Source organism: Alligator sinensis, unplaced genomic scaffold, assembly GCF_000455745.1.
Source record: "Alligator sinensis unplaced genomic scaffold, ASM45574v1 scaffold485_2, whole genome shotgun sequence".
Classification (NCBI taxonomy): Eukaryota; Metazoa; Chordata; order Crocodylia; family Alligatoridae; genus Alligator; species Alligator sinensis.
The window spans coordinates 1185908-1195004 of NW_005842069.1; the positions used below are offsets into that span (position 1 = coordinate 1185908).

The window sequence follows — 9097 nt, forward strand, 5'->3', positions numbered from 1 at the left end:
CCAAAAAATGTTACTATTAATTAGATCAATTATGTTAGGCTTGATGTAAGAGCCAAAAAACCTCAGTCTCTTTCACAAACACTGTGCTACAAACACCCTACATTTGCTCTTAAATTTGCTAACGTGACTTCTACCCCTTGGGATTGTAGATTAATTCACAATCAGAGTAAATGCATGGAGATATCCACAAGGTGGGAAAATTCTAAATAGATACTTGTTAGATTTAGCAAGGTTGAAGCTGTGCAATGTCCAGGAGTTATAAGAACACTGAAATGCTACAGCATATAACAAACTTGTCCTATGATATATTCAATGTTTCTGAAGCCTTATGATTAGTATTAGCATGTAGGAACATATGAAAACAGGGTTGGAAGGGACCTCACAAGGTCATCTAGTCCAAACCCCAGGTCAAGGCAGGATCATCCCCGACTAAACCATCCCATCCTAGTGTCTGTCTCACCTGCTCTTGAAAATTTCTAGAGATGGAGATTACACAGTTTCTTACTGAGGTTAGTCAGGCATTGGAACAAACTATGTAGAGAAAGTTGTTCCTAATGTCCATCCTCATTTCCTCTGCTGCAATTTGAGGCCATTGTCCTGTCCCCATGGCCTACAGAGAAAAGACTACCTCCTCTCTATAAATTGCCCTTCAGGTATTTGAAGATTTATCAAAACCCATTTTCCTCTTCTCCATCTTAAATAACCATAGCTCTTTCAGCCTTTCCACTCAAATCATGTCCCCCCAGGTTTATAACCCAATTCATTACTCTGCTGGCTCTTTCTAATCTTTTAATCTTTCTAATCTCTTTAAGTGTCCAGTTTTGGGACCCAAATAGTACTCCAAGTGAGGCCTCACCTCACCAGTGCCAATAGAGCCAAAGAATGTAGAACACTACTGGAATAAGTTATAAATAAAGCATGGGAAGTTCTGTATGCTAATGTGGCAGCAGAATCTACCTGAATTTGTTTTTAGATTTGTCAAGAGCTGTATATATGTCCCAGTGCCAAATGAAGAAGACTATGGTCACTAAGCCGGGGGTGGGGGGGGGAGAGAGAGAGATGCAAGACAGTAACTTCATCTTCATTTACCCCTTCCAATAGGTTAACATCTTAAAAAAAAAAAACCCCAAAAAAACAAAACAAAAAATCACTTTTTGCAATTTAAATGCTCAAGCATTCATTTGCAACAGAACCAAAAATAGTTTAGCCCCCTAAGGTCCATTAACTCATGCTTAAAATGGGACACAGTAAGGAAGTACAAGGTAACCAATATGGGTGTGCGAAATGGGCCATATTGGATTCAGATTTGGCCTGAAAAAAATAAAAAATAAATAAAAACATTCAGGGGACAGTGATTTGATTAGTCATAGATTTCATAGACATTAGGGCTGGAAGGGATCTAGGAAGATCATAGAGTCCAGCCCCCCGCCCGAAGTTCAGGAAGTCAGCTGGGGTCATAGGATCCCAGCAAGATAAGCATCCAATTTACAATTCAATTTATATAGTCAATTAAGATCACTGTCACAATTCGATTTGGCCAAATCTGAATCTGAAGATTTGATGCCGATTCAGAGAATCAGCGATTCAGCCATAGACACAGCTTTAAATGTTTTTTTCTACATACCTCAAGGTACCAGGCACAGCTCATGAGTGCTGAGATGGTGGGGTGGATGAAGCATCCCACAAGAGTGCGGAGGGGGCCCTGCCACATGCTCGGCAGTAGACCTGGAGGTGGACTGGAAGGGCATCTGATCCACTTCCTGGTCTGCCGCCGAGCATGCTGGGGACCCCTCCGCACTCCCCTGGGATGCTCCAGCAGCTCCACCATCTCAGCGTTCACGAGCCGCCTGGTACCTTGAGGAAAAATAAAAACTAAAAAAAACAAACAAACCACCATTTAAAAAGCTGTGTCTGTGACTGAATCAACGAATTTCTCTGAAACAAAATCAGAACCCACCAAAATATATTTGGAGGGATTAAAAGGGCCTCCTGATTTAATTCAATTCAGATTCGGATATTCACCTGCCGAATGAGGCTGAATCTCCGCCAAACTGAATCAGTGACTAAAGTGTCATGCAGCCCTAGTAACTAACTGTTCTGTCCCCTCTCATCCCACTATTAAGGAAGAGTATCTAAAATTAAGGGATGGAGGGATGAACCACAAGAATATTTACACACACATTGTGCATTGCCAGATACTACTGGTGAAATGAGAGAAACATGACTGATGGTACAGGTTATAAAAATTAGAAATGCATTTCCCTGACATCATAGCATAGCATGCTTTAACTGAATTTACAATACATTAAAATTGACATTTAATTTAGTGTAGTATTTGGCTGTGATCAAATGATGTAGATACAAAGGACTAAACTCTGTTACAGTAGAGTTCCAACAAGGCTCTTATTTAAGTGCTATTTCACTTGGTCATCATCAAGGATGTTACTGGCAGAATACATAAAAGTGATAACACTGACTAGTACAGCAATGGGAATGAGGTTTTATCCCTTATCAGTCATCAACTTTATGTAGCTTTCCCAATGAGCATGTTGTTAGTCACTGATATATTGACTTTATGATAGTCTTGGAAGGGGGATTTATTGCTTTACAATATAAATAAAAATGAAAAACAGAATTAAAAACGTCTCCTTATTTATTTTTAGCTTCTTGTTTTTAGCTGAAGGGTGAAGGAACAAGTTGCCTTGGCAGTTGTGTACTCTAAACACATCCTGGAGTATAATGTAAATAGAATACATAGACATCTCACTATAAAACCCTGTTAACATCTTCTCTCTGTTTTTGACTGGAAAATTGTTTTAGACATATTTTAAATCAATTTTACTCTGCATGTGCATATGCATGTAGACTGTTTCTACAAAGCTTAAGTAAAATTCATTTTCGTGGTTTAAATGCATAAGTAATAGGAAATATCACCCTGACTTGAAATTAGTAAGTTTAACTTTTGTCTTCTTGTAGCTTAAAAAAGTTACTATCCTTTAAAAAACTTTCCATCTACATGAAAGAAACCAACAAGGCAAAAGCCACAGTAAGACAACAATTTGTAATTGAGCAAAGTTATTGACATTCTGTTAATACTTTAGGATCCAACCTAGCTTGAAAGGGTGTTGTAGACACAGCTATAAATTCCATCTTGTTCAGTGACAATCATTTAAAAGCGAGTTCAATGGAAAAGTAAGTACTATTTGCCAGTTTGCTAACCTCCACTGGCTCATTGCAGCTAAGAATCACTGGGGACGTCTTTCTGTTTTTAAAGAATTGGGACAATCTCCCTATAAATCAACTAGTGGGCTTTTGTTTTCTTGGGCGCCCCCCATCCCCCCCCCCCTTTTTTATTTTAATATTTGAAACCAGTCATAAGTTCTATGGACATGAAAGTGGCAACATTAAGGCTAAGGGTTCATTAGACATCTCTGTTGGGACACCATTATTCTCGGAGACTAAAAAAAAGAAAGAAAAAAAAACACCCCACCACAAGCAAACAAAATGTGTTAAAATAATTTGTTACCTATGGGTCTAAAAAAATTAAACTTAATAATAATCAACTGCATTTAAGGAAAGTTACTCATGTCAAGGTTTACTGTAATGAATTACTTTAACCTGCTTTCTGTTCTTAGACACTATAGTGCACACTGTTATAACCAAGAGCAAGTTGACATGCAACTAGTTAAAAAAAAAAAAAAAAAAAAAAAAAGCTTTTTTGCAGCATGCCTTCTTACTGAAAGTCAAAAGGGGTATGAAATACTCATCTCATTTAGATCATGGCTACAAATGTGAGAGAAAACTTGTAACATTCACATTACGCTCATTTCATATGTATACAGGAGGAACCAGGGGGGAGTCTGCAGAGCTATGCTGACTTAATTTAGACTAAAACTCTCAGAAATCCTCAGGGGTTGGGGGGCAAGGGAAAGAAAGAAAAGGAATCTTGAGGCTGGAGTAAGGGGAAGAGAGAGCAGCGTGCACATGGAACCTGGCCAGCCCTACACAGAGGAGCACACAGAGCTAGAGACCTCACTCGCTCTGTCAGCCAGGACTGTGGACTGAAGGAGCTGGACTCAGACTCGGGGGCAGCTGCAGGCTGCTGACTGAGTGCTCCAGGGACTCAAGGCTTGTTTGGGGATACCTCCAGAGGTGAGGGTGTGAAATTATAAAAAGGTACTGAGTATATATGTTACCACAGCGTTGATGCTTCTTTACCTATTACCTGTTCCCTCCCTTTGGCCTATTAGCTTGTGAACCTAACCCCTATGATTTTTTTTTAAATATAAAAAAGTGGGAGCTCCCCCTTGCTTCTTGTGCCAGTTTCTGGGGTTTCAGGCTGGCACATGAGAACAAAATATGTTATGAATTCAGTGCAAAGTTTCATGTACTTCCTTCCAGCACTGTTGTATTGAGAGTAAATATGAATACAGAGTTTTAAATGCATCTTAGATTAAGAACTGAATATACCTATAACTATATAAATATATAATAAAAAGCTATAAATATAGATAAATATTTTAAAGTGTAGGAAATCTTGAGGGAGGAAAAAAGAGGGAGGAAAAACAGGTATACAGCCAAATGTAATTTGAGAATTGAAGATCTAACAGCAGTGATAAACTCATGATGATCCCCAGTCCTTGAATATATATATATATATTCATTCAAGGACTGGGGATCATCATGAGTTTATATATATATATATATATATATATATATATATATTTTAATACAGTACATTAAGCTGAACTACTAAACTATAGCTAATAAAAAGGTATGGCTCATAAGTCCACATTAAGAAGTGGTATACTGTGTGAAGATGACATGTATTAAGCACTCTTTAGAATAGTTTTATGAAGTGAACTAATTCATGTTCACTCTTTTTTTGAAGTTTTAATACCATCTTTTCCAAATGTTATATATTTTTAATCTTCAACAAGGTCAGTAAGTCTCACTTTCCAATTATTGTAACTCTTTCTTTGTACTGCTAGGAATTTGCATCCAAAAAAGTCCAGCAGAGTTATGGAGGTCTCATATTCTAAGTCTTAGGAATACATTATTGCTTTCTATGTTATAATTAATCTGTTAATTGCCCAGTGCTCCTGTAGAAAGAGGTGTGTGATTAATGCAGTCACACACCAAATGTCACATGTGCCTCCTAATAATTTTTCTTCCAGAATTCCATCGTGTGAAAGCAGTTTAAATGGATTAACCTATGAAATGTTCAGAATTTTCCCCTCTGCCTGCCTCAAATACAACTGTTTTCAATAGAAGTAGCTTAGCTTTATTTGTTTTTGTTCTAGGTAAAACTTGTGCATGGCCAGATTTCATACTCTTTATGCAAGCAGAAGGACAGAAACTGTCAGGATTCCTTGAGATGCACGTGTCTAGATAATAGCGGGTGTTTACTCAATTAAATAAGATACAGTACAAAGGTTCTTGTCCTATGAAACTTGGAATACAAGTAACCCCTAGGCCAGGTACAGACATTACACTTCTACTGATAAGTGACTGGAAATAGGTGTATACAGCAGAACAGAAGTTCAGCACACATGGTTTTAAAATGGTGGAGCCCAGTCTAAGATTCCCTCCCACACCACCCTGCCCATGACCAAATGTGTGTTCTGTTCACTGCCAATCTAAATACACTGCTTTTGGAAAACTGTGCAACTTAGATTTATTCCACTTTGGGCTTTTTGAATGTCTATTCCTAGCCCTAGACAGTGGGCATGGCTCAAGTAACGATTTATCTGGACTACTGACAAATTAACTTTATGAATACACTATGTTAATATATTCAAGAACACAGTCTTGAGCAATGGTTTCTTGGCATTTGTTCTTTTAGCTGAAAGAAATTAATGCAGGATTGATTCATCAGGATAAGACCTACGATAAATATTCTTCACTTTCACAGAAGCACAGAGTGGGTAATAAATATAGGCTACATGGACTGATAGTCCAATCCAGTAGGATATTTCATCTTCTTATGAGAACTGCAGTAAAATATTACACATACAAAAGGTGTCATTTTCTGTTGTAGTTAACATCCATGTTAAGTCCAAGAAAAATTGGAGTAGAACACTGGGTAGCATTTGACAGTGACTGCACAAGTCAGTAAGAGAAGCATATATCTGTCAGCCCAAAATGTCCAGTGTCTAAAGCCACAAAACATAATCCATAAGAGAAGTAGTCCAATTGCCCGATATGCTGTGGTCACCAAGCTCTCCTTAAATCAGACCATCTTTATTCAGGACTATAATACCACATTTAAGTTCATGAATTTAAACACTTGCTTAGAAAATTGGCACAGAACGAGAAACCACCAACCCCCATCCTGCAAACTCATTTTTTTTGCCCACCTTCACTGTGTTGACTTCTTACTATGAAGCCCTGTGATTTCACAAAGATTCAGGCTATTTCAGCCAAGAAGAAGATACCTAGGTTGATCAGCTCTCAGGGGAAAAAAGCCTTTCCATAAACTCAACTAACTAAAGAAACTCCAGCAACAGAACCTCTACTGTTTGCCACCAGGAGCACATCCAGACGAGCGTAGCCATGCGGTATGTGAAGCTACAAACAACTGCAGAGCCACATACTGCAGAGTCAGGTGTTCTCTGCACTGCAAGGGTGTGCTGCCCGTGCTTGTTCTACCCCCCCCCCACCATGGGCTTTTGACCCTTGGGTATCCAGGGACCAAAAAAGAAATCTGCGGAAAAAGAAAAACAGAGGAGTACATACTTGGGCACCGTGCCCTGCTGAAAAGCGGACCAAAGCTGCCCAGAGCTGCACTGCAGCTGCCAGCCAGGCTCTGCCTGGCACACTTGCCTCAAGTCATCTCCGGGAGGCCCCCAGAACCCCAGGTAAGGTACAGTGCTGGCTCCAGCCTCCCCTACGCCACTCAAGGTAACTTGATGCATGCCAAAGCACATGTGGCATGGGTGTTCCCAGGGGACAAGTAACTACGGTGCAAGGTGCGCCGCTGCTACTTGTCCCTGGGGAACCAAATGTCTGCGCTTGTCTGGACACATCCCAGGGTGGCATAGCATGACCGATATATTTACTGCAGTGAGCACCTCGCTAACTTCTCTCCAAAGTAAAAAATAAACCCTTTTAACTGCACTTTTTCCCTTTAAAAAAAAACAAATAAATAAGAGTTGCCAGGTAGTTCTCCTATTTGTGTATCTTATACATTCCAAGTGTAAATTTAGTTCACTGAATAGTTAACTCTATAAACACTGAAGACAAATATGTTAGGAGCCATTTTAAAGAAGAGCAATCAAAAGTGGTCCGAATTACAGTAAAATATAGACAGATTGCTCCACCTTAAAAACAGTCTTTCAAAACTAGTACAGTTTAAATCCATTCTCTTTCAGAATTGACCAGCATTTAAAATTCTCTCTTTCAAATAACTCAGGACTAATTATTTCCCAAGTTCTTGAAAATCTCTCTTCAAGTTTCTACATCATTCTCATTTCAGTCTTCATTTTTATAATATATTAAATATAAGAAAACAGTGACTGGAACTGCACACATTATTCCCAATACCCTCATCACTTCTTTCTATAGGACTAGAATAATGTCTTTTGATGCATTCAACATTTGTATTTATGTAGCTCAGAATTATTTTAGCTTTTTTAATGTCATTCTCATTTGTCAGAGAGCAAATTCCCTCAGAATTCTTATTTACAGTCTTAGCTACTTAAAACTGATTGTTGTACGCAAAAAAGATCTCTATTCTACGTTGGTTCAAGTTGCTATGAATTTTAACTTTCCCATTCCAGCCCTGTATCAGTCCTACTACTATGGATACACAGACAGACAATAACATATCTTACACTGGTAGGACATAAATTTGATTAATTTGTAAGGCTCTTACATGAATGTTTACATTATTTAAGTTTTTCAAACCTGTTGCCTTTACCAAAGCTCCTATCCTACAATGGATCTCCTAGTACACAAACATACACTTCCTAACAATGCTACACGGAAAGTCAAGACTTTTCATAAGTAGGAGTTTGTAGAGTTTGCCTGGTAGCATTGCTTTGTTTAACTTCCCTATAAAAAGGCAGCAAAGGATTCTCTTTGCATAATCACCTTGGGGAAATGCTCTTTTCCTGGAACTTGACAGAACAGGGAACTGTAGCATTCTGGTTCCACCCGTTCTTGGATTTAAAACCTGCAATAGTTCTGCAAGCCGTTCGGCAAAACCTGAGACTCTTCTACTTTACACCAAAGTTTGCTCTATGATTTAAACCAGGGCTGCTCAGTTCCCAGCTACGGAGCCGAATCTCACAGAGCTACATAATCCAGCTCACAGGTCTCCTCATGGGCCTGAAAACTTGTCAGCATTCCTCCACTGCCAATTAATACTTCTAGTGTTCCCTACCACAGGGTACTATCTGCAGAGATAGCCATAAAGTCCCTGGAGACCAACATTTTTTAATTTTTACCTTGCTCGGTGGGCAGTCTGTCGTTCTCACCCTCCATGTCTTGATATTATGTTCAAATGCCAGTAAAATACAGGAAGCTGCCCTGGTTTAAATCTTAATTACCACTCGGTGTTTGTGCTTGCTGCCTTATAGGCAAAATGTGCGTCTCCATTCTTCCCCAGCAAGGATCCCTAATCCTCACAGATGTCATCTCCACACACACACACACACACACACACACACACACACACACACACACACCCCCCCTGGGTCCTCAGACCCCTCAGTCTCTTACCCAGATCCTCCTTGGATTGCCAGACCCTTCCGTCTCCCACTCATCCCTGCTCTAGGCTGCCAGACCCCCCAGTCTCTTTTGGATGCCTCTGAGCTATCAGATCCCTTTGTTCTTTTATACAGCCCCTTTCTGGGATATCAGACTCCTTTGGTCCTGGACGGACCCCTTCTTTGGGTCTCTGGACACTTCTGGCCTCACTCCTTCCTAGGACCTCCTTGGACCTATGGATTCGTCTAGTCCCACTCACTCTCAGTTTCCCCTCTCTGGGCCTTGGGTCCTACTAGTGTCATCCTCAGCTCCTTCCTAGGCCTCTGGACCCTTGTGGTGTCACAGCCTCCCTCCAAACCTCTGGACCCAGCTGATCTCACTCTTT

General features: G+C 39.8%; 2 long non-coding RNA genes across 2 annotated transcripts in view; one reads left to right on the top strand and one right to left on the bottom strand.

Moving 5' to 3' along the window:
- LOC102380407 overlaps nt 1–9097 on the bottom strand; it is a 120045-nt gene that overhangs the window by 77853 nt on the left and 33095 nt on the right. The gene's annotated exons all lie outside the window — the stretch shown is intronic.
- Nucleotides 3993–9097, top strand: part of LOC102380249 — a 56543-nt gene continuing 51438 nt past the window's right edge. Inside the window, exon 1 of the long non-coding RNA XR_323813.3 lies at nt 3993–4152. This is a non-coding gene — a long non-coding RNA (uncharacterized LOC102380249). The remainder of the gene's footprint in view (nt 4153–9097) is intronic.